This window comes from Lathamus discolor, chromosome 3, assembly GCF_037157495.1.
Source record: "Lathamus discolor isolate bLatDis1 chromosome 3, bLatDis1.hap1, whole genome shotgun sequence".
Taxonomy (NCBI): Eukaryota; Metazoa; Chordata; class Aves; order Psittaciformes; family Psittacidae; genus Lathamus; species Lathamus discolor.
In genome coordinates, this window is record NC_088886.1 from 9,305,793 (window position 1) to 9,325,319 (window position 19,527).

The 19,527-nt window shown below is 42.4% G+C and overlaps 1 protein-coding gene across 2 annotated transcripts in view; it reads left to right on the forward strand.

The window, feature by feature from the left end:
* The window catches only part of BEND5 (BEN domain containing 5), a 977,708-nt gene that overhangs the window by 755,787 nt on the left and 202,394 nt on the right, over positions 1 to 19,527 (forward strand). The window lies entirely within an intron of this gene.

The following is a 19,527-nucleotide window of genomic DNA, read 5'->3' on the forward strand; positions in this document are numbered from 1 at the left end:
CTGTCAGTGTTCAAGGCCAGGCTGGACAGAGCCTTGGGCAACATGGTCTAGTGTGAGGTATCTCTGCCCATGGCAGAGGACTGGAACTAGATGATCTTAAGGTCTTTTCCAACCCAAATAATTCTGTGATTCTATGTTTTGGGTTTTTTGGTCGTGGGAAAGGCAGATGTATGTGTGAGTGTGAGAAGAGTAATTTTGAAACTTGCTGCTCCTGCTTGGAATTTCAGCATCACAAAATAGTTAGGGCTGGAAAGGACCTTAAGATCACCCAGTTCTAACCCCTCTGCCATAGGCAGGGATGACTCACACTAAACCATCTCACCCAAGGCTTCGTCCAGCCTGGCCTTGAACACTGCCAGGGATGGAGCATTGTTCAAGGTCAAACTTTGTCTTTTATTACAAAGAAAGAGGAGGAATAAACTGTCAGGGCTAAAAGCTTCTTTTCTGCTTCCTTCACTAAGCATAAATCTTTTGAGCATTAGGGCATAAGTGATAGTAACTGAAAGACAGGAGAGGGCATGTTTTGAATGCAAGTGTAAATAAAGCTAATGAAGCCTTTACATGTGAAAACAACCTTTTAGAAGTAACAGAGGTGATAACCTAGCTGTTTTCAGGGGATAAATTTCTCCTGAAGAAAAGAAGCTAAGTTGTCTGGGCATTGGTATAGGATGCTTTTGGTAACAGCAGCTGTACTGGAGAAAAACACTGAGCCCAGAAGGTGTCTGTTGTGGTAACAGTGGGGCCATTGAAAGTTTGAGTCTGTCACCTGCCAAACTTCATATCAGACTGAATTTGCATCTGATTAAATGCATGGGTTGCGTCAGTTTTGAACTGACTTTATCTATTGTATTCTTCCTTCTAGAAAGCCAAATCATCTTAATTTCTCATATATATCTCCTACTAGAGGAGGAAACATAGTCGGATTCCATACAGAGTGGGGATCTTGTACGTGTACGTTATATTACTGTAAAGTCTCACTTCTGTGTTCTCTGCCAAAGGAAGAGACTGGAAACAAACACTTATGCTCTCCTAGCTACCTCTAGACTCAAAGAGAATGTCCCCATATGTATAAAGGCTTAGTCTGCAATTCATCTTTGAATGCAGAAGGCCACGGAGCCGGACTGTTAGTGCTCTCGGATGTAGGAATGCCCTTTGTGGGGGCTGTTGCCAGTGTTCCAGGCTGTGTGCTGCATTGCTGATACTGCAGAGAACTGAACTAAACAGAAGCTCCACTTTAAGGGAGTTTTGCACTCTCTTGCCACCATAGAGGAACAAAGACACTGATTTTTCCATTGCCTTTCAATACTTGTATCCTTTTGCAAATCTCCTCTTTTGGCTGCAATCCATAGAAAAATGCATCTGATATTGCACAATTCCATTCTAGTGGTCAATAAAAGAGCAAACTCTTCCTATAAAATCGACGAGTTTCTACATACACAAGATGATATGCATAAGTTGTGGCAGGAGAGGATGGGAATGCTCTCCTGTTCATTTAGCTGAAGCAAGCACTTACAAGCAGTGAGGGAACATGGTGAACAGAAGCTGCCGTTCGTGGTCTCTTTTATAGGGGTTCAGGAAACCAAATGATGAGAGGCAGGCAAAGACAACAGAATTCAACACCACAAACATAAAATGAGCTGCAGGGCTCTCTAAAAGCTGTTAGACTGCATTCATCCTTCTCACTGAGACTTACTTTTTTTTTCTTAAGTGCATAGTTCCTAAGCTTTAATACAAAGGGAAACACACTGTCCTTGACTTCTAAAGCGACATGAAAAACACTATTGTCTGTCCCTTGTAAATCTCCTGTATGGGATTTTAGTGTGAACTATCCCAGGAGAGAGAGAGGTTGTTCTGAGAATATGAAACATCCATATTGGAGTAATGGAAATAAATGCCCCTCTTAAAATTGTATTGATGTAAATAGACCATTAGAAGGATTTCTGCTACCCAAAGTGACATTAGCTGTTACAGGATAGTTTTGAATCAATTCACGATGGTGTCAGGTAGGTATGAGAGGTTATACACCTGGTTTCCTGAGCTGCAGGGCACTTATAATGAGGTTAAAATCCTCTGGATACAGTTGTGTGACTTACTATCCCACTGTGTATGCTTGCTGAACGTGTCAAGGAACCCTGCACAGAAGAGAAGGTGATGCGATGGTGGCAGAGGGGGTAGAGGGGCTGTACAGGGGCATGCTCAGTCTGCAAAAGGCACAAGGAATCTCTAGAGCTCTGGAGATCTGGGCTGTCCCTGAGGGTGGAGGTGTGGTATATGCAGAGGAGGCTGTTGCGTGACTGCGAGACCCCCTTCCCACCTACAGTAGAAGTTGCTGCCTTCTATCTCTTCCATCCTGTCAGTAGTACTGGGAGCAGAAAATTGGACTTGCTAGGCAGGCTCTCAGTCCAAAGCCTGGCCCTGCATGCTCACTCATCTTGCAGCTTCCAGTAGGAGGAATGGATCGGTTGTAACTCCTTGCTCCTGGGACAAGGTCAGCTTTGCCTACGCAGCTAAGAAATGTCAAGTGGCTTTGATTCATTTTGCCCTTTGCCCATGGCAGGGCTTTGACTACCTCTGTTTCACTAATCCTCTTTACATTATCAGAAAGCTGAAGGAGCCCTTGGTCTTCAAGAGGGAGAATTGAAAAAGACTTCACTATATAACGGCAGGCAAATTTGCTTTGTCTCCAGGTGGGATTGCCTAATTAATCTCTTCAACCTACTGGTTTTGCAATGTTTCTTGACTTCTCATACTTCTGAATAACATTAGCTTAAAGATCATTTCCTTCCAGCCCTAATCAACCTGCCTCTAGGGCAGAGCACATCATGTAACAGCATACTGTGGCACTTTGCTGATGTCTGAGGACAGGAAAAAGAGAAAATAGTCATTCAGCTGAACTTCATGGGCATTTCTCTTTCCTTAATAGGGGCTGATTTTCACACTAGAAATTGCAGACCAAGTGGATTTTGAAGATGTTGATCCACATCAACATTACATCAGAGCCATCTTCTGTGTGTATTGCTCTGTATAACCATGGGCCGTAAGTCCTACACTTTCAGTGAGTGGTGGTGTGCCCATGCGACATATCTCCCCTGGGCCAACATGGGAGAGCAAACACTCTAGAAGTGTTAGCTAACACATTGCTCATGACACTGCCTGCTGAGTCTGTGGCTGTGCAGCAGTCCAACTCACCAAGAGCATCCTGTGTACAGTGCCTGCAGATTTCCCAAAACTGGAGTTTGCATGCATGGGTCAAACCATGCTGAAGCATCTAGTTGCTAGTGGGGAAATCTTGAGCAGGAATCTTGAAGTCCTGCTCCAATTGAATTAGACCAGGGCATGAATATGCAAAGCTCAGAACAGTGATGTAAAGACCACAAGAAGTCTGGGGTTGTCTTAAGATCTCATTTGCATGGCTCTGTTAATGAAAAATAAACAGCTCCCAGTAAGTAAGGAAGAAGTTCTTTACTGTGAGGGTGGTGAGGCACTGGAATGGGTTGCCCAAGGAAGTTGTGAATGTTCCATCCCTGGCGGTGTTCAAGGCCAGGTTGGATGAAGCCTTGGGTGACATGGTTTAGTGTGAGGTGTCCCTGACCATGGCAGGGAGGTAGGAACTAGATGATCTTAAGGTACTTTCCAGCCCTAACTATTCTGTTTCTAAGTGACCATCGCTAATTTCAAGGAATCAAAGTTGTGAGATGAAACCCTCTCTTTAAGTGTAGAACTGTGTGAGGCTGGTGCTGATCAAGCTGCAAGTGTGGTAGTGGTATGTCAGGCTTCAGAATTAGGAATCTTTTCTAGTTTTTATACTTTTCTTTAAGCCTTTTCCATTCTCCTTCAGTAGTGTCCCAGATCTTCTTCACAAGTGATACTAATCTTGCTGGTCTATTGTTTTCGGCTTTGTCTTCTTGACCCTTTGTACTTTGCCTGCCCTGGTTCAGTTCAGCTGAATTGATTTTTTTGTTTTCATTCTGTTTTCAGTTCAGTTTTGTCTCCAAGGTGGCCTGCACTTACCTCCTTGCTCCTTCTGCATCGCTATGGCTGCTGCTCAGAGGAGCTAGCATTCATGTGTGACAAGGACTTGGCCACTGGAATCTTCTCTTCGGCACAAGGGCACCTGGGTGAAACTCGTCCTCTGCCCCTGCACAGGTTGCTCACATGCTCTGTGTGCACCTATCACAAGTACTGTGTAGATGTTTGTAAGAAGCCTGTCTCCTTGACTTCTGCAGCTTGCAGAGAAAAGGGCGTAAAGCTTGTTTGCAGAGTAAAGAAGGGAGTTGGGATGAAGGCTGGCTCCTGCCCCAGACAATAGCCCATAGAGGTTGTCTTTACTCTCTCAATGCTTCTCTAGAATCTGAGGATGGAGAAGAGGGGTAATGGGGCACATGCCCAAAGCCAAAAGGGGGCACATTCTTTACCAGGCCTGTTTAATTTTATCTAGGAAGGGTTGTAGGCACAAACTGCTTAGCAGGGACCCTAACATGTGGGCAAACAGCTATTAAACACTATGTAGGCAGGAAGTGTGGATTTAGGGTGATTTTTGAACAGTGGCACACAGCTCTCTTTAAGAGTCACCCTCCCCAGGAAGGCTGGTTCCCTAAGACAGATGTGACATCTAAGAGACAATTTCCAGATGTGCTCTATAGCATTAGTTGAAGGGTACAGCTACTTAGTACATGATCAGCGACTGGTTCTACACCCCTGGTATCCATGCTGTGATTTGGAGGTTGTGGTTTTGAGTTTGCCTTGCTAAATGTGAAAATAATTGGAGATGGATGAAAAATAATTAGTTCATTTTGTTTTTATAATGCCACAGGTTTTCAAAGAGAATGCTTTATTTGCAATTTCATACAAGTTCACTTTTGGTTTTTTCTTCTATTTTCCTTTTCTCTCTTTTTTTTCTTTTCTACCTGCCTTTTTGTCACTTTATCATGGAAGGAAAAAATAAACATGGGGAAGGGAAGAAATAAAGAAAGGTAAAAATCTGTTTCAGTGTTCAGCTAAAAAAGGAGGAAATGAAAAGTCTGTAGATCTTAGAAGAAAATGTAGTTCAAGTTTCTCAGCCAGCGGTACAGCATGTGTACAAAATGCTGCCAGGCTGGACTCTGCCTTGTGTTACAGACAAGCATAAGCCAGGTCTTTAGGTGGCACAGACAATGACAACACGGCAAGTTCTTGTTCACCGAGGCCTCCACCTGCCCCAAAAGAGCTCTTTCTATCATCGCTGAAAGATTTCATTTTTTATGGCTATTAAGTCTCTACTTCCATGGTGGCTTCTGAATGGCACTGATCACTGTTTTGGCTATTTCCCTTACAAAGACCATTATGTAGTGCCATAGCAGCAAAGTGCAAACAGACAAGTGGCTGATTCCTGGTGTAGGAGAAGTCATTCAGCCTTGCTGGCATTAACCATTTTCTGTCAAATGTGAAACAGGCTGTCACAGAACCAAGAGTGGAGCTGAAAAATGCTGTGACCCAGTGTCGTGGTTTAAACGACAGTTTAAATGCTGTACTCTTCTTCCAGGTACTATCTTCTCAAAGCTGGGTCTGCCTTTTGCTCGTGGGGAGAAGCAGGGAACACCTAACTGTACTGTCCTAGGTCACAACTGGAAACCCCTTGGAACTGAACCCCTAATTCACTGCAAGAAGGTTGTCTTTCCTGTGCTGGAGATAGCAGTTGGGAAGTGACTGCCACCATACTCAGCTAACAGACCCCTCTAGTGGCTTTGAGATAAACCCTTTCACAATGTGCATGTCAGTCTGGGGTCTCAGTTTGTCCAATATGTGCATTGGCACCTCTCCCTTCTAACGGCTTATATTTCATGCAGTAGAAGAGGTTGTTTATTTAACTTAAATTTACCTTTTAAGATGTTAACATTCAGCCTGACTACTCAAGGTAGAAAGTTAGACTGCCTTTGCCCCTGGTTACATGTGAACTCTGATTCTTCTTCTTCCTGGCAATGTTCATAATAGCTAAGGATATGAGGGAAATAGAACCTTGACATTAGCTTATGTGGTCACAGTGCTACCAGAGTTTAAAGCCATTGCTGCAGAGTGCTTGGGGAGAGCTTCTGTCTGAGGGCCTGCTGGCACTTGAGAGTTCATTTGCATCCGAGGCAGGCTGTGAATGTAAAGTGCAACAGAACATTTCTTGAGCAATTCTTATTCAGGAACAAGAGCATCTTATTCCTTCTTAGCTTAATACTCTTCAAAGTAGATTCTGCAGTAAGGCAGTCTCCAAATAGAATTCTTTAGGAAATGGTGGTTTTTTTGTCTTCCTTTAAACAGCAACAACAAAACCCTTAGGTGCTTAGAGGAGCCCTGAAATATAAATCCTCCTTACTTTCCTTCCTTGTGCTCTTCAGATGGAAACATGTACTTTGTACCCTTCTGGAGAATTTTACCTCTTTATAACCAGAGATGCCAGTTGCTCGTGGCAGCCCTACTCGTGTGAGGACAGTTTGCTCTCTGAATATTCCCTAATGCTAATTACCATCACCTTTATCGTCTGCAGTGCGGCTCAATTTCCACAGCAGGATTTTCACTGGAGGAGAAGTAGAGGCTCATGACATATTCCGCTGCTTAGCAGCCAGGAGCACATCTGTATGGACAGGGAGTGGCACCAATTTCTATCTGTGGAGCGTATTTCTTGCCTGGATATCATGCGGTGTAAATGAAAGAACAGATCTATCTCCATTGGTGAGGGGCAGAGCAGCACTTTTGCAGGTTTTTTCCTCATGTAGAGACACAGTTGTTTTTGACAAAAAACTAGATCACATTAAAAAGGCTTTTTCCTGCTGGAGTCCAGTGCATGCAGTTATCCAACAAGTCCCCTCCAGCACCACTGGAAGCAACTTGCAATATACAGCTTTCATCTGGGAATCACAGAGGGAAAATTCAGATGCAGCCAGCGTTTTCTTGGCCATCAGATCTTCCCAGAGGATTAGGGTTTTGTTTAACAACTTACTCTTATTCCTCTTTCCCCCAGTCTGATCAGCTCATGGCTGAACCAAAAGTAGTTCTGGTGTTGCATACAGTCCCTGCTCTCATTGTCTGTCCAGACTGAAGTTACAGACTTTGCTGTGCAAACAGGCTTCTATTTCATTTCAGTTTTGACTATCATTGATTAGAACTGCTCAGCCTCTGCCACCAACTTCCATGTATCGAGGGGGAAATGGATGCAGACTGTCTCTTGTCTCACATGCAATTTTTTTTGCTTGTGCAGTACTTTTAGATGTTCAGTACCTCAGGTGTAAACCCAGAGCAATCAGAGAGCTCACCTATCTTCAGGGGAAAGGTAGCCACTTCACAGGAAGAGCAAACTAGCTGCAATGCCGCTTGCCTTTCTCATGGTAGAAGGCAACCACAGGGAAGTGTAAAGTAGCTCTCTACTGAAATAACAGGACTCTTCTCTGTTTCTGGAATTTGATGGTCCATTTTAACTTGCTGCTTTGCTGGGTGACACCAGCATTGCTTACTTCTTGTGGACTCTGTGCCATACTTTCCTACAGGAGTCTTACTAGTGACTTTGCTCGAGTGCAAACGATCAAGCTGCATTACACCCTTATAGTTGATTTGAATTGAAAGAAAGGACAATCCTATAAAAATGAGGCAGTAGGAACTGCAAACCAGGTAAAGTGGAAATCAGTGAAATAGCCAAAAGATGCCATTAAAGCTGACTTAGTGTTTCCATACATCAAGAGTAACAGAAAGGGACCACTTCACTTGTCCCCATAGAGAAAACAAGGCTGACGAGTTGCGCAGGTTTCCTTTAGGCACAGGCTGTCAGTTGCCACTGTTAGGATCTGAGGAATGTGTGTATGTATGTGCCATCTTTGTATATGAACAGCAAAACAGCAGCTCTTGGTAGAAGTGAGCAGCTGGGGTTCAGTCCTGAAGAGTGGACACCTCAGCTCTTCAGCCTAGAGGGTTAAAGTTCTGAGCTGGAGCACAATATAATGCAGTATGTGCTGCTCCCCAAGTTCCTCTCAGCTCAGCTTCGCACCTTGCTTTGAATCCCACATGTGTATTATCTTGAGAGACGCAGAGTGTTAGGGCACAGCATCACCCCTGCAAAGTCCTCCTTCCCCATGTGCTTTTGCTCCTTTCCAGCAGTATGGGTTCTGCTTTCATACCAGCAGCAGGTCACAACAGGATTCTTTCTAGCTGAGTAGCACACTTGTGCCAGGGGCCACTTGCAAGTGCTTACAAGTTATTAAAGGTCAGGGCATATTAACAAAAATACTCCACAATATAGTCTTGCAACACTCTACAGCTGAAGGAAACTGGAAAGGATAGTTGTGAGTGACTGGCCTTCTACAGTGCCCCTCTAGCCTCTTTGTTACAGCTTTATGTGCCTGCCTGGTTCGTACCCATCGCTTCTGGGTCTCGACTGAGCAACACGTTTTCAGATGCTGGAAACTGTTTTTAGAATGTCTTTAAAAGTATGTATTTTTCATTTCTTCCCTAGCATTATTTATGTAATGCCCTTTTCCTTTTTTACTGTGTATTAGATTTTTATATGTAAATGTATTCTCTGCCTTTCTCCAGAGAAATCTACCTTTTGCCTTCTTGGCTTATAACACATTCTTTGCTTGGGCTGATCTATCCATCTTAAGATGTCTGTAGTTCTTATTGCTACCACAGTTAATGCCATAAGACTAAGAGCACAATGTAGCTGCTTGCTTGTGCTTTTACTGTATATGCAAAAGAGCACTATATGACAAGCCCCAGAGGGAGGTGTTAGGTCAGACTAGTCCCTTCATTCCCAGTCCCCTCCTTGTTAAGCTAAGCGCAGTGAAAATCCAGACGTTACTTGTCCCCAGAGAAAGTCACTTCTGACAGACTGTGGAAAGGTAACTCTAGGCGTAGGGAGTGCTCAGAGTCCTGGTGAAACAAATCAGCAAAGGGCTTAAAAGGATAACTGTCATCACCTCTGGCTACTCCTCATAATCCAGCAACCTTTAGTGGTTTCCCAAGTAGAACAAAGTCTGCTTAGTCCTCCCTGGGCCCATAAAAGAGTTTCTTTTTATCACTTATAAAACTTGGAATCTTTTCCCTGGTGCAGGCAACTTTGGAAATGTTACACTTGTGATGCACTCTCCTTGCTGGCCCTGGAAGGGTTTCTGAACTCCTTGTGTCTGGCTGTCATGGAGGAGAACAGAGCAGTTGTCTCTGGGGAGCTCAGCCTGCTTCTAGGTGTAGCAGCAATACATAATGTTCTAGATCCCTTTTTCCCCTGCAAGACCCTGATAGCTCTTAGAAATAGAAAACCAAAGAAGTGATTTTCTGTTTCAGGGTTTTTTTTACGTTTTAGTGCTGTGTGAGCCAGTGGTGTACAGCTGAAACTCCCCTTTAGGGCCATGGTGAAAAGAGTGATGTTTTGTAAGTCGATAAAGAAACAGCGCAAGGATGCCTGAGTTAATTCTGCCAAGGTACATGGCTGCTTAACCCTGGCTCATGCATTCAGGGTTTTTCTACTTGTGTGTATACCTTTTCCCCCTTTGCAATCAAAGCACTTTCCTGGGTTGCAACCCTCTTGTCTTGCATGTCAGCGAAGGTGGATCTCCTGCATATTTCTGTTCAGTTCTAAAGCTTAAATCTTAGCTATATTTAACATTACCTAATTCTGTAAAAAAATTGAGGGCCATAATCCAGCAAATGTTTTCAATGCTGTCTGGAGGACTCACACTTATGGGAAGGACAGACTTTGAATAATAATAACCAAACACATCATCTTCCAAAGAAATATCTTTAGAATGGTTCTGATAAATCCCAAGTAATTCATTAATAGAGCGAGATCATCTGATCCTTGCAGTGTTTCTCCAGGAACCCTTTTTTTCTTCCCAGTAGGAAAAGAGAGGCATCATCTGGGGGGTACTGGCAGGCTCATTTTGATGCAATGAGAACTCCAAGCTCCTTACAGCATATTAGGAAAATTAAAGGAAACAAAGCAACACACAAAACCACCCACTCAGTCTGTGCTGTGCACTGAATTTAGGAACCCTTTGGGCAACCCTGCAGCAGATGTATACTCCTGCTGATGAGGTCTTTGACAGCCTGACATGTTCTTTCAAGTCAATTCCACAGGCCTTTGCACCAGTTCTACTGGAGAGCTGTATGGCTGCCCTCTGGGTCTGGGAGGATTAGTCTGTAATAGCAGCCTTCCAGTACCTGAAGGGGGCCTATAGGGATGCTGGGGAGGGACTCTTCGTCAGGGACTGTAGTGACAGGACAAGGGGTAACGGGTTAAAACTTAAACAGGGGAAGTTTAAATTGGATATAAGGAGGAAATTCTTTCCTGTGAGGGTGGTGAGGCACTGGAATGGGTTGCCCAGGGAGGGTGTGAGTGCTCCATCCCTGGCGGTGTTCAAGGCCAGGTTGGATGAAGCCTTGTGTGGGATGGTTTAGTGTGAGGTGTCCCTGCCCATGGCAGGGGGGTTGGAACTGGATGATCTTGAGGTCCTTTCCAACCCTAACTATTCTATGATTCTATGATTCTATAAGCTACATCAGCCACCAGGGCAATTAAGTGGCTGAGCTATGGGCTTATCACTACAGTGGTCAGGAGGCAGCCCGCTCCCTTCTGTTCAATCTTGCATATTTAACCAGACAAATTCAGCACTGGCCTCATTCTACTCCCTTAATATTGGCCTGCTTTTGAAGCTGGTGGGGATCCCATTGCTGTAAGCAACAGGAGATGCATATACCATGACATAATAAGAGAGATTAACCCAATGTACTACCTGGACTCAGTGCTGCTGGAGAGAGTGTATGAGTCCTAGACATTTAGAGCTGCAGTGGGAGGAGGTAGATGGCACCCCTAATACCCTATGGCTTCTTTGATCAAGTGTTCAAGAAGCATGAACCCCCAAGTTTGAAGCTGTTAAGAATCTAGTTTTTTTCATTGTTCTGTCTAATTTTCTAAAGCCTGAAAAGACCCAAAATCCAAATCAATGGCATCAAAATGAGTCCTCAGGTCGTAAATTGCTGTTTCCAACAAGTAAAAGAAAGGGTCAAACTGCTAGGTACCCTGGGGTCTCCAGCTGTTAAACTGTCGAAGCATCAGAGTAAATTTTAAGGCATGCTAGAAGACTGCTTTGGCAGAATAACATTACATAAATATGACTAGGCAGTCTTTTGTAATGAGGCAATTCTTATGGTCTCATCACTTACTAAGGTCTGTTTAGTACTGTTTTATTCAGGCAGGATCAACTATCAGCTGCAGTAAAGCACCTGGATGATTTTCAAGTAGGAACTGGACTTGCTGTCATGAAATGTTTAATTGTCTCTTTTTTGGCTGACAGTTTTAACAGTTAAAATTCAAATACCTCATCTGGCCCTCCCCAGGCAATCCTGTGAGGTGAGCATGACCTATGCTTTGTGGAACACTTTCAGTTCTCCTTGATTTTGTCTAGAAGGAAAAACAGCAGAGCTGAGAAGTACTCAAACCTGCATTTCTGAGCTGACCAGCAATCCTGCTTGTCTCTGTTTCCAAAAGGTTTTCCATCTTGAGCTCTGTAGGGCTGGTTTTTAGGAAGTGCTTATCTAATTGGAGGGAATGGACTGGCAGTGGTGCAGATCTCTAGTGGCAGCTGGGTAGAGAACAGAAAATGTTCAGAACTTGTTCAACGCCTAGCAAACCCTTTTTGTTGCCCCTTGCCACATTTCCACGTGCAGTCAGCACTATTGAGCGTTATGAGTGAGTTTGTCTGAAAAATCCACCTGGTTTTGGTCCCAAAGATGCTGCCCTGCAAATCTGGCCATTGCTATCTCAAGTTGAACATACTAAAATATCAGACTCTGATAGCAAGTTGCCAAAACTCAGACCAAAATCAGGCATTCCAGCTCCTGGTCCCACATCCTAGTCACTGGGAATGCCAACTTTAATTATAATTTACTGGCAATGTATATCTTTTCAGTACTCCATCAGAATGTTGTGCTTCAGCCCATCACCAGCAGTCATATATCCTCCAAACCAGATGTGGATCTTTTTATGAGCAAAGAGCCACAGCTCTTAAAAATACATAGGAAATCCCAAACACTTCTCACCAACTTCTTGCACTGAATTGATTCTACTTCTAGACTGTTGATTTGTGGCTCACCCTGTTCCAGTTGTATCTATTTCTCTACCTATAGTCCCCCTGCTTGAAATGCATCTGCAGCAGCATGGTCTGCAACTCTTTTTGGTTTTGAGGCAACGTTTTCATGGTCTAAATGAAGACATCTAGCAAAAAGAGTCGGATAGTCAGTGCATGTGTAGATGCATTCATGATGGCTCTGTGAGGCAGATGGTGTAAAAGTACCTCCTTTGTGTGGAAACAAGATATCCTTGTAAAGGAAAGAACTAACAAGGTGTTTTCCACCCCAGTTTGTCCCATCTATTCTTAATCAGCAGACAGACTAAAATGGGCAAGAAGGTCTGCCTAGTGGCATCATATGGTCCATCTTATTCCGCAAGATATTTCCACATCTTCATTGAATTTGCAATCCTAATGTCATTTAGACCTGCAATGGCAGACATGTCTCCTGTATCCACCCATCAGTATGAGAGGATTTTTATAACTTTATTGTGTGTCCTGGAAAGCAGAATGTTTGGGTGCCAGAATGGGCTGGAGTCTTGTTTAAATGTGTAGCTTTGATGCACTAGAACACAACTGCTACTCACTGTCTTCACAAACTGTGATCTGCTGATCTGTTTATAGAAGACTGCTACACACTTCTTGTCCTCCAGCAGACACTTCAGTCCCCTTGGTTAGATTACTATACGCAGAATACATCTGAGAAACCTGATGGGGTGGAGGTGGGGTTGGGATCCCCTAATTCAGATAAGGGATTGACAGAGCCATCTTTCTCTCTTATGCTGGTAGAGCCCCTTTTGGGAGGCTCTTGACTGCTCTTCCCACCTCTTGCTTCCTTTTCATGGATTTCTGTTTCAGCCGCACTGAATGACAGATTAATTATTTGTGGAACTAATGCGAACTGGGAGACAGAGGGAGGGAGAGGACAGGTACAATAATGTCTTTAAATTTTCTTTAAATCAATTACTGTCTGCGCTTACCATGCACATAAAAAATTGAGTTAAAATCCATAGTGCCTTGCTCTTCCATCTTAAGTATTTGTTGCTAGTCATTATCAATTCCTTTGCATGCAATCCCTGCAGCAGAAGCAGTTTTCTCTGGAGCTGATATTAGCACTGTTTCACTGGGCTGGCAAAAGGCAGTGAGGTAGTGCGTTCCCTGGGAGACTGGCTGGTTTCATTTATTCCACTGCTGTGGAAACAGCCCTAGCTCTAATGGCCTAACATATCTTAAAATAGTGAAATTACTAACTCAAGTCAGTGAGCATATTTTCATTTTAAAAGAGTAACAAATTAAATAAACTCCCTGCATTTTGCATTTGAGACCTCAGTGTTTCATCTGCTGTAATCTAATTCACCCATTAATTTCCTGCATATTCATTTTATCCTACTATTTGAGACTTCCTTTGCTTTTAATCCTGTGTTTTTAAGAAACATAGAGTTACAGCAGAGAATAGATGGGAGAATAAACGGTAAATAAAAGAACAAATATGCCATAATATAGCTTGATAAGCTCCTAATCAGTCTTCTTATCATAGCTACATCCTTAATGTTAGGTGTGCAACTTTTCTATCTCAAGTTGATTAAAACTCCTTTAAAAATGTGAGGTGGGGCCATGTGTACAACCCATCAGGGACTTAACTGTTGCTTTGAATTTTTTATGATAGCAACGATAGTTACAGATAAAACCCCACTGAAACGACCACAGGAGACTAAAGACTTTTTGGGGGTGGTTCTAACCAACCACACTCAAGCAATGAGATCTTTTTTAGCACTGAGATGTTTGTCTAGCTGAGGACAAAGTCTTGGTATTCCAGGAGAATCAATCAACTTTCTCTCGTTGTGTACTTTAGATGAGCTGTAACCAGGGATGTATCTGGTTGACCTATTGCATCCTCCCCAGTGCTGTCTCACCTGTGCTGGTTCGTTCCTGTGTGTTTCGTCCTGGGTGATGGTGGTGTTTAGCAGTTGTCTCCCTCGAGAGCTTCCCATCCATGGGAACTACTGGGAAAAATTGTTATCTTCTCTGCATTTTCTAGGAATTTGACTGTTTTTCATCATGTGGTACATTCAGTCCTGTGCAGGCCCCCTTTGACCCTATCCTAGGGGAAAGTTAGATGGAATTTGAGTTTTATGGAATTCAGTATAGAGGAGATAGGAGGAACAGAGGTTGACCTGAAAAGTAGGATCTGATGCATACTCACTGAGAATGGTACTGCATTCCTCTCTGAGTGCAAGCAATTCTCTTGCACTTGTGCATATTGTGGATGGCCAGAGAGGGAGTTAATGAAAAACAGCCAGTGCTCTGGATCTTCCCACTCTCAATTGCAGTAACTACTCAGAGAGAGGCATATGCATGAAGATATACACCAGACTTGGCAACTGGAAACTGTTGACTGATGTACTTCCGGCAACAAATTTTCCTTCATCCGATGCCATTAACTAGGTGCCTATTTTAGTTTTGCAGTGCTCCTTCATTACCCATATTATTTTTATAATTTTGATGAAATAAACTTTGGTTTTGCCATGGATTCCAAAGGGGCATTTGGAAAGTTAAGGAAACCAATTAATAACACATTCCAAATCTATAAATTGCTTCTGTATGGATGTCAGAATCAATGTGCACACCCCTTTGCACCCCTCCAGCCCAAATGAATGTGTTTCTATAGAGTATATAAAAAAGAAAACCCCAAACCAACAAACCACAGTTGGGTTTGGCAGTCTGTTTTTACACATGAAGGGGAGAAGCAGTCAGCATCCGCAATGATCTTGTGCTTATGGATCACTCTACGTGATGATCTTCTGTAGGGATAATTTCAATGACAGCATGATGTTAGATCATGTCAATAACCCTGCTGTGAGTCAACTCTGCTCGTTTATCACCATTCACATGCCTTTTCTTCTTTTTTCCTTGCTGTGTGTTGAATATTGGGAACACTTCAGGCTAAGACATTATTGGATCATTGCTGTCTATTGGCCTGTGCTGGAGGCTGCCCTGGAAGCACAGATGCACAACCTGTAGAGACCATGCTGGCACAGCGTTGCCGTGACCTGTGCTGGGTAAGGTTCAGTGTATGTGACATCTTTCCCACCATGCTGGGATGGAGAGGAGCATCTATCTGTCTTTTTCATGTTTTGTTCTCTCGTTTTGGGAGGGAAGGGGGGCAGGAGGTGTTGTGTTTTGTTGTTGTTTTCCTGCAGTCCCATGAGAAAGGGCAAAGTTTGACCAGACAAGGGCCCCTTTGCCAAAAGAGAATTGCTTCACAAACAAATGGCTTCATGGCAGTGCCCTGCTGCTGTCTACTGCTTGTGCTATACTTGCTCTGTGAAGATAGGGCCAAGCAGCTACAATATTCTATCACCTTATATATTTCACCATCACGTTAAAAAAATCTCTTCAAAAATTTCAACCCATTTTTGCTTTCCTGTTCTCCACAGATGTGTCTTTCACGTTGGTTTCACTCTCCTGTAATAGAACATTTCAATGGTTTTATATAAGCTAATCATCCAGGACTCCTTTGTATTTATTTTCCAATGGATATATCCTACTGTTTTTAGAGCTTAATTCTTACCTTCTCTTTAAACTGTAGGTTATAGTGAGCTGACTGGAGGATATCAGCAGCTATTTAGTGTTAGGAAAATGGGTCTGAAAATATAAATGACTTCTTTCTTGGCATGTACTAGACACAGTGCAGGATATGTTTGCGTTAGCAGTTGCCATATTGCATTAGGATCTGTGGAGATTAGATTTTCAGTAATAGAAGCAGGGAAAATGCATTATATAGTTATACAATTAAGTATATTGCCAGACTGGGAGTAAAAGGATGGGGTAATGGTGAAACAGGGGACAAGACAGGCTTTTGTTTGCAAGGAGCAAATGTGGAGAGGTCATGTTAGAGGCAGCAGGAAGTTTAAACAGAGTTGAAAGTGGTTGACAGGGGAAACATCCAGACAGAACAGTGGAAATCATGTGAGCAGAGAAGGCTGCTTTGGCGTGTTATAGGAGAGGAAACAATCAACTTGCTTGTGAAGCACCAGTAGCCAATTTGAGCCTGGATTAAGGCAAGTAAAGAAATGCCACAGGATTTAGTGTTGAGGTAGGTGGGTGGTGCTGAGCTGTGGAAAACAGCAGAATTTGAGAAAGAGCATTTAGCCTTGAGAAAGAGTAATGACAGAGGAGTGACTTGAAGTAGAGGAGACTTGGTCCTGATTTAGCACAGTTTCCGTGAAGTTGCATTTACCAAGAAAGACTGTCAAGAAAAATGCTATTTTGGGGTCGGGTGGGGGGGTAGCAATGTGACTGTGTATCTAATAACACACCATCATCATCATTGTTCTCCGTTTTGCTTGTTTTCAACTCTTTACTTTCCCTCACAACTAAGAAAAGCTCCTTGAAGTTAATGCAAAGACATAGGTTGATTTTTAGTGGACTATAGATAAGTTTCTTCTTATGTCATGGCTAAGTTGCTAATTTCTGAGCTGTTCTGGTCCAGGCAGCATCTATAATTGCATGTTATTATTTGAAAAATAATTATTTTAATTACTTTCCAGAATGCTTGATATGAAAATATTCTGTATTGTTTTGCCTCTTTTAATTGGAGAACTTTTCCACACTGTAATGTGCTTGAGTAAGCCCATTCCATCTTCTCCATTTTATTTTAAAGTCAGTTGAAGAGCTAATACGTAGTTATTGGGCTATATTCCTTGATCCCCAGCCACAGAGATTTGTTTTTAAATAATGCTTGTCTTATTTTTCATAGCTGATGTGACTGATTCAGATTGGATTATTTCATTTGACCCAAACTGGGGCTGCAGTTCAAAGATCCAACCAATCTGTGGGCAGCCCTTTTTTTTCCTTTAATAGCAGACTAATTGGCAGACCAATTAATCTGCTCATCTGTGAAGAGAAAATTTATAGCAATAAGTAGTTCTATTTCCAGAAGTCATTCTCTAAAGTAACATTATAGTGGCCTTGTTTACTTTGTGCCCTGCAACACGATCCAGTGCTTCAACAGTAGCACAGGTCAATTACTGGACAAATTAAGCAATTATTAGCCACTAACAAGGGTGACTGGCATCATTACCCTTCCTGTTTACCAGCAAACTGTTATTTTAATACAAAGATCAACAAATAAATTAGGGCATCTGTTGTATTGCCATGTAGCCTTGAACTAAATGATATTAAATGGGCTTTGGTTGCTGCCAAATTCTTAACCCCAGCCTAATGAGATACACTGTTATGTCTCTTGCTGATTATAGAAGCTGTAAAATTTAGTTTGTATTGATTTATTAACAGGAGGACCAAGTTCTCTGCAACGGTATTTTTAAATAGTCTAATATCTGTCTTTTTACTTGAAGTGTTATTGATCCAGAGACTATTGGGTTCCTCTGAAAGAGAAAGCTATTTGCTAATTGTATTGATTATTTGGATGCTTACAATCATTTTATGGTGAGGTTTGTATATGTAGATATATGCTTTCACCTAATGCTTCTCTCATGTTCCTTAAAACTGCCTTTAATTCCAGGTTAGATTTCTGTGAATTGGTTATTTTTAGCTCTTGCTTTGTATTTTTATCGCATGGGGTAAGACTTCTTCAGATTCAATTAAGTGTCTCCTAAATAAAAAAAAAAAAACAGAGTTAATTTCTTTGGATTAGGTTGGGTGAACTTGGCTGTGGTATCCCCTAGTAGATTGTGGTACATTGCAAAATGTTGGGTCTCATTGGCCACTGAGCTGCTGGGTGCCCAAGGCCAGTCTTTTCCCTTAGCCTGGTGTGCCCGGTGCAATAGTGAATCGTGCAGAGCAGAGGCTCACCCATTAGGTGTTTAAACACAGCTTTCCTTGGCATAGCCTTTTCTTGCTTATGGCAAAAATAATTCCCTTTGTGAAGCTGAAATCTGTAGCTTCTAGCTGCTGAGGTGCCTTTGCCAAGCTCTGTGAGTGAGGCTGCATCAATAACTGGAGCAAAATGAGCAGAACCTGGACAAGCCTCTTCCCTGGCATGATTACAGCCAGAGCAAAGCTCTGAGTGTTTGGGCTCTTGACTTACCTCCTGGATGAAAAGCAGTCATGTAATCCCTGAGGTATTTGTGGTCCAGCATGCAGAGCTGTCACAAGTACACCCTTGGTACACTGACAGATCTCATGGCAAAAGTGTTCCACCAATGTCTTTGGTGAAGCGTTGATCATGCACAGAATGCAATATTTGTGCTTCTTTTATTGTAGCTGTTTTGAAAGATCATACTTGACCTAGGATAAAGGATGTTCTGGACATACTGATTTCTGAATAGCTAACTCTTTCAAGTATTTCAGAAAACTTGAACTGATGTGATGTTTTGAGTCTAATCTTTTCCAACCCTAACTATTCTGTGATTCTATACTGTCTCAAGAGCCACAGACTAAGTGTGGGACCATATCCCTTTCAGTAATTTAGAGCCCTGCAGGTGTGCGTACTGTAGATTGTGTTTTAGACACTGTCAGAAAACAGTTAGAGCAGCAGGTTAACATAGCTGAGACTTTCATGTTTGCATACAGTTAGGAAATGTGGTTATTCAGGATCCAACTGTGTCCCTGTAGTTTCTTCGTGTTCTTGCTGTTGTATAATGAACAAAAGACACAACACTAGCCAAAAAGCAGATCAATGTTTGTTTTCCTTCACTGGGGGGAGGTAATTACAGAAACATTTCCTGAGCAATATAATTATGTGTATGCTAATTTACCTCAGAAATTCAGGTTTAGTTTCTTCTCAAGTAGAAGACATGGTTACAGAAAGGGGCTTTTTCTTATTTAGGATTTGTCACTAAATAGAAATAAAAATTGCTGGTGTTTCGAGTCGAATATACCTTGATCATCCGAGACATTTCAGAAGCCTCATTTTTTCCAATATGCATCAGCAAATTAGAATTCATTCTAAGAGTAGCACAGGTTCAGATTTGTTAGTATTTGAAACGCAAAATGGGTCTTGGGAAATAAGCTAACTGAAGAAATTGTAGAGCATGTGAGATTTTGGTCGTATCTTTAATGTTATGTTTCAGCTAACTACAAACGAGTATGTTTAACCTGGCACGTATGGAAGTTTTAATTTGTTTTTAAAGATTTTGGTTGGCTCACAAAAGATCAGGTCTGAAATTAGCTTTTTTGAAGTCAGCTAGTTAGCCCATGTCATCTCGTCTATGCCTCATAGTTACTTGTTATATTTATTCCCTAGGGCTTTGCCCTGTCCAGCATTTCTGATGACAGGATTCCACCCTTTCCCTGGAGAGACAATTCCAGAGTCTAATAGAGCTCGCCATTAGTGAAATTTTACTGATGATCGGCCTTAATTTTTCTCTACTTAATTTTATCCTGTTACTAGAACGTAGTGATTGATTTATTCTGGGGAAATTCAGTAAACGGTTCCTGCTTCACAGGATGGACCTCACAATAAATAGCAAATTGTCATGACCTATCT